Source organism: Arachis hypogaea, chromosome 9 (genome assembly GCF_003086295.3).
Source record: "Arachis hypogaea cultivar Tifrunner chromosome 9, arahy.Tifrunner.gnm2.J5K5, whole genome shotgun sequence".
Lineage (NCBI taxonomy): Eukaryota > Viridiplantae > Streptophyta > Magnoliopsida > Fabales > Fabaceae > Arachis > Arachis hypogaea.
In genome coordinates this window covers 103,877,016-103,883,050 of record NC_092044.1, presented here as the reverse complement: position 1 = coordinate 103,883,050, position 6,035 = coordinate 103,877,016, and the positions used below count along the sequence as shown (strand labels likewise).

Genomic DNA, 6,035 nt, shown 5'->3' with positions numbered 1-6,035 from the left:
CAAAATAATTTAAAATTATAATTTCAGTCTTATCACGTGCATGACACGGGTTAATACACTTGTTTTATTAGGTATAACCTAGTATGTTAAAAGAATAGAACAAAATAGACGAAATTGAAGATTAAGATATTTTATAAAAAAAAAACAAAACATAAATATGATGAAACATTGAATTAAGCATGATAAATAATTCAATAACTTTATTGGCAATCAGATAATATCAATGCCATATATTGGTGATAGCTTCATTTCATTTACATCATGTGTCTTCCAAAGATTGTAACCTATATTCTATTATCGACCTCAAAATTCAAAATGCACATAATAAAAAATGTGTGGTTAAAAAAAATGAGCTGCTAATCAAACAGTAGTAGTCAAAATTCTAAAGCAGATAGAAATAAAGAAACATAACCTAATCATAATAAACACAGCTTGGAAACTTACAAGAATTGCAACTAAGTTGACATTGGTACTCCCCAATCCATGACCTGTAGATTTTCTCCTTCCCTCTATAATGAACGTGAATCTGAATGTTTCTAGTTATGCTTGCAAATCTCATGCTATGCGGCAGCAACGAAACATTCAAAGCATTGTCAAGCTCAAGTGTTTCCCTCCAAGTCTCCAACCCATTATTTAAAAATCACTATAACCTCAATAAATTACACATCATACCCACTTTATACATTTGTCCCATAATATTCAAACTAAAAAAAAAGGAAAGCCATCACGGATGAACCCAAATGCAACCTCCAAATACTCACCTTACAAAAGAAGTGTTGTTGGGATGCAAAGGGAAGATAGGTGTTCAGGTGGGTCAGAGCTTCTGCGAAATGCCAAATAAAGAAGAATAGTGTCCTATGCTATATCAGCAGGCACTTCCTCTTCCTCTGAGAAGGAGGACAATGTAAGATGATGCCCATGTGCAGTTCAAAAGTTGTTTTTTTCTGTTTCAGATTTTTCTTCTCTTGAAATCTTGAATGTCTTGCTTACACACCCAACGTGCTCCAGATCTTTGTACTAGGATATTATAATCGGGATTACTGGGAAATAACATTTGGAAGAGATTCTCTTGGCATAATAGGCTACTAAAACAGTAACCAGTCAAGTAGACAATAAACAAATGTGGAGAAACTCTAGTGAGAAACACTTGAAATAAACTTCGGTTGATGAATTCTTGACCGTTGCAGATTACTAAAGGCCGTAGTCTATCACGTGTTGGACCATGTAATAGGAAGCAGAGAGCAAGTGCGATGGTTTCAGTTGAAGGACAATTATGTAGGAATGGGACTGATACAGCATTACCTTGTTCCTGATGGTCAAACCATGCCAGAATTTCCTCCTTTGGGATCAACACTTGAAAGACGTCTTCACAATCTTGTCTAGCTGATTCTACAAAGATATGACACATCTTTGGTATAACATCATTGACATAAGATGCATCTAGTGATGTACAAGATGATGCGTCTAGTTCTCTCAGACTTGATGGAAGCTCTGGCAAAACCTCCAGTTTATGGCAAAGATATAGCTGCAGACGTGTAAGCCGGGGAAGTTCATGGATACTTAATGGAACCCTTGCAAATCGATTCCACGATAAATCCAAATACGTCAACGACGATAAGCGGCCGAGATTGTAGTAAAGGGCTGACTCTGCGGGAAAACATCCCCATAATTTCAGACTGCTCAAAGAGGTTAGACGAGACATAGAACATAAAACTCCAACAATATTTGGAACACTTCTATGCTCGCTATATCCATTTATGCCCAACTCAGACAAGCCAACCAAATTCCCTAGCATTGTGGGTAGCTCTTCTATCTCTGTACCACCCAAATTAAGAATCGATAACTGTTTCATGCACTTCCCAAATTCTGGGAGCTTTCTCAAACTGTCGCACAACAATAGATCTAGTTTATTGAGTGAACTCATCTCCATTTTATCTCCAAGTATTTCCAGATTGTTACAACTCTGTAAGTTCAATATAACAATGCCCTTGTGGTGTAGGAGAGATGGGTGAATATCATTCAGCTTTGCACAAGCCTTAAGATCAAGTGATTGTAGATTGGGAGTCCCAGAAAGATCCGGAGTTTACTTCAGATTGGAGCACCATGACAAATTTAAGTACTTTAACTTTTCTAGAAGCTGAACAATGCAAAGAATATCAGAGAATTACTATTTTTATTGTAAATGTTCATGTAATATCATTTGATAGAGCTCTTGACGAAAAACTCTACCTTTTTTCCATTCCATGGAATTACAATGCTGCTCCGACACAAATCAATTTCAACAAGTTCATAGTATTGATCCGTAAGGGGCATAGTTTCCATTGGACAACCTCTCCATTGCAAAACTCTTAAGGAACTTAGAATATTGTTTAGAATGGGAGCTTTCACATCATCTAAAATGAGGAGCTTTAGCTGGCATATATTTGAGAAAGATAAATCTCTCCAACGCACCGCAGTCTTATAAAGTTCCATACCATGTAGAACGATGCTATGTGTTGTTTTACTTTCCTATACAAAAAACCAATGAAAACAGTTACCAAATTCTTGTCTTAATTCCATAAATTTTTTAATTGTGGAAGAAACCAGCACTTACTTTGTGTTGTTTGAGTACAAGATCGATATCATCTTCACACCACAACTTGCTACGCTTGCTACAATTATCTGGAGACTCTTGAATTTCAATAAATGTTCCCATTTCTTCAAGCAAATCATGCATCCCCACTGCAAACTCCCCAAAGATATTCTTCCCTAATGTGATCAATGATCTACTAATCAAAATATCAATACCAATTTCAGCATCATGACCACATCCTTCTAATATCTTTGTTACATAATCTTTCTCATGTCCTTTAAAGAAACAAGCAATTTCTAGAAAAATGTCCTTTTTCCTTAGAACCTAAACCATCATAGCTTATTTTCAGTACATCAATAATTTCAGAATGTGAAGATTTTTTTATTTTTTCAATAGCACTGTGCCAAACCTTAATGGATCTACCATAAAGATGGGAACCCAGTAGTTTAAGTGCCAATGGAAGACCACAACTGTATTTAACCACTTCTTTGGACAAATCCAAAAACCCTTCTGTAGGTTTTGGTAGTTTAAAAGCTTTTAAACAGAAGAAGTTAAAGGCTTCACTTTCTAGTAACCCTTCAACCTTATAAGTTTCATGCACCTATTGTTCCATTAGCAGATGTATATCTCTAGTTGTGATTATTATTCTGCTTCCAGGACCAAACCAATCTTGCTCCCCATCCAAATTCTCTAATTGCTTTTCATGATTTACATCATCAAGAACAAGAAGAACCTTTTTGTGATGTAGAGAGTTTTGAATTATTGTACGTCCATCATACTCACTATAAACAGCAGTTGAACTAATATTCATTTGGTCAAGAAGTTGTTTTTGCATGTGAACAATATCTTTTTTCTCACATTGATCCCTTATGTCGGCAAGAAAGCAAGTAACTTCAAATCTACTTCGAATGGTTTCAAAGACCGCTCTAGCAATAGTTGTCTTACCTATCCCACCCATTCCCTATATGCCTATATAGCGAACATCATTCAATCCAAGGCCTATTTGACTAATCACTTGGTTCACTCTTGAATCAATCCCCACAAGATTCTTCATTGAAGATGGCAACTTTGGAATCAATATTTCATGTATATATTTAGAAATTCTTTCCACAAGTGCTGCCTCATTCCTATTCAGGGAAAGATATTTCTTTGTAAGTCTAGCAAGATACAGAACCAAAATAAAGCAACAACTTTTTATTTATAGCAAGAGAAAGATAAACAATGCAAACTACAAAGAAGTTTTCACGAGCCCAATTACTTGCAAGTAGTGTTGTTCTCAGCTCATATTGCCAAACTGAGCTTCACCTTATTATCCAAAATTCCCCGAGTTTTACTCTCGAAAAATGCAGTTGAAAGCAATGCTTAAATTAAATTATGAGGAATGCTAGGGGGCAACAATTTTGGTATTTTGTAACCATCAATTGGCCATCAATAGTATTTTTAATGGTGTGAGATTATATCTAATGGTGGGAGATCATTCACTTTTGTTTTGATGGTTAAGTGCTGGCTAAAAAACACGAAAGTTGCTGCCCCCTAGAATTTTTCTTAAATTATTTCTTGAAAATATCATCGTAATTCTATGTACGTTATATTGTTACACACTTTTAATGCTTTATATTTTATTTCCTTAAACAACGTCAATTAAACGTTATATTAAACTTTTATGTTATGTTCTCAAATCCTTAAATTCAAACTTGTTATCAAACCTTTAGAGAAAAAAAAAGAGAAACCAACTTGTAGTCAATAATTTGAATAAAAAATAAGCAAAAAAGATGATCAAGGAAAAAGTAAATACCATGTTTGCTAAAATAAATTTGTTGGTTATATATTGACTCAAAATATTCGTACACAAAACCTTTTAGTTCATATGTGCATCACTCGAATATCTTTTATATGAAAAAACTTAGTATAAAAAACAGTATTGAAGTATTGGGGTAAAAATAGCTGACTCCAAGAATTTCCATTAAAGAATAATTTATCTAAACCATCAAAGTTTCTCCAATAGATAATAAAACTTTTTTCCCACACAAAAATTAGTATTTAATTATGACTATTCGGTAGAGAGAATTTTCACATCACAAACAAAAACTTGGAACATGTATAGCACATAATAATTTGATTGCAACAACAAAACAAGAAGTGAAGAATTTTCTAGCTTACTGATTTTTGGTGTGCCAACCAGAATAAGCAGCAACTTGTGTTAAAGCGTGTCTCCATCTTTTAACATTCTCACTCTCTTCTCCGAATCTGTGCTGGTATTTCCTGAAAGCATATTGGAAGGTTCCTTTCTGGTGCCTCACATCAGAAGGATCCACATCGTAGAACACCGTCACGATGTGTTGGGGCAGGTCGTTGTTGCAGTGAAGGATCTTGCAGAGCTCATCCAAGCACCATGTGTAGGAAGTGTAGTTGGGTGAGAGGACTATGACTGCAAACACAGACTCTTCAATTGCTCTGAGGAGTTCATCTGAAATAAGATCGCCTTTGCGAAGGTTATTGTCATCGATGTAGGTTGTGATTCCGTTCCTGTTTAGGGCGGCGTAGAGGTGGCTAGTGAATCCAGTGCGAGTGTCCTCTCCTTTGAAACTCAAGAACACGTGATAGGTGTATAATCTTTGTGGTGGGATCATTGAAGTAGAATAAGAGGTGGATGCCATATGTTACAATATTCAACAACTGGATCTATGTGCAGTGCACACAAGAGACGAGACTAAAGAATGGATAAGAGAAAGTGCACCAGAGTTTGTTAGAGACTTAGAGTTAGTGTAAGGCTGGGTTTTGGTGTAGCTGCACCAAGGTTGAGCCGATCAATAGTTGCTTATTTGGTTCCGTAACTTAGATGTGTCATATACTCATACTGGAAATATGGAAAACACAATTGTGGACTTGTTATAAGTGAGTTGGATGGTAGGGTACCGTTTTTAATTTTGGTGTTGGACTTCCAACGATATTTTCGAGTAATATGGAGACTTGATGTGATTTTCTCCGTGAAGAAAACAAATCCTACCGTTAGTTTTGTGATTTTTTTTAAACATGTAAATCTGGAGTTTTTTAATTTTGCTATGGAGGGAATGATGGTGTATAGCTTGGATATGGGGTTATAGTGTATCTGTAATGGCTGCGTAGAAGTAATCGAACGGATCGATCGGTAGCACAAAAATCAGACGATCCGATTTCACAAATCAAACGGTGCAAAAATCGGTGGGTCCAATTAGTGCACTCCTCCCACGTGGCACGCATGCAGGTGGCGACCTTGGTTGGCTTCGTTGCACTCTCAGCAAATACAAGTGCCCCCTCCCAGCATACATCTCTTTTAATCTCATACTCTCTTCATTCTCCCCAATCCCACAACTCTGCCCATTATTCACCATTGTTGGACCACAACAAATTTCGGTAAAAATTGAAAAACAATGACAAGAAGACTAAAAATCAAAGAAGTAAATCAACCAGAGCTTTATATGAC

At 36.0% G+C, this 6,035-nt stretch overlaps 1 pseudogene; it reads right to left on the bottom strand.

The window, feature by feature from the left end:
- Positions 1–498: 498 nt before the first annotated feature.
- On the bottom strand, positions 499–5,405 carry LOC112709402 (TMV resistance protein N-like; annotated as a pseudogene).
- Between the last annotated feature and the right edge of the window lie 630 nt (positions 5,406–6,035).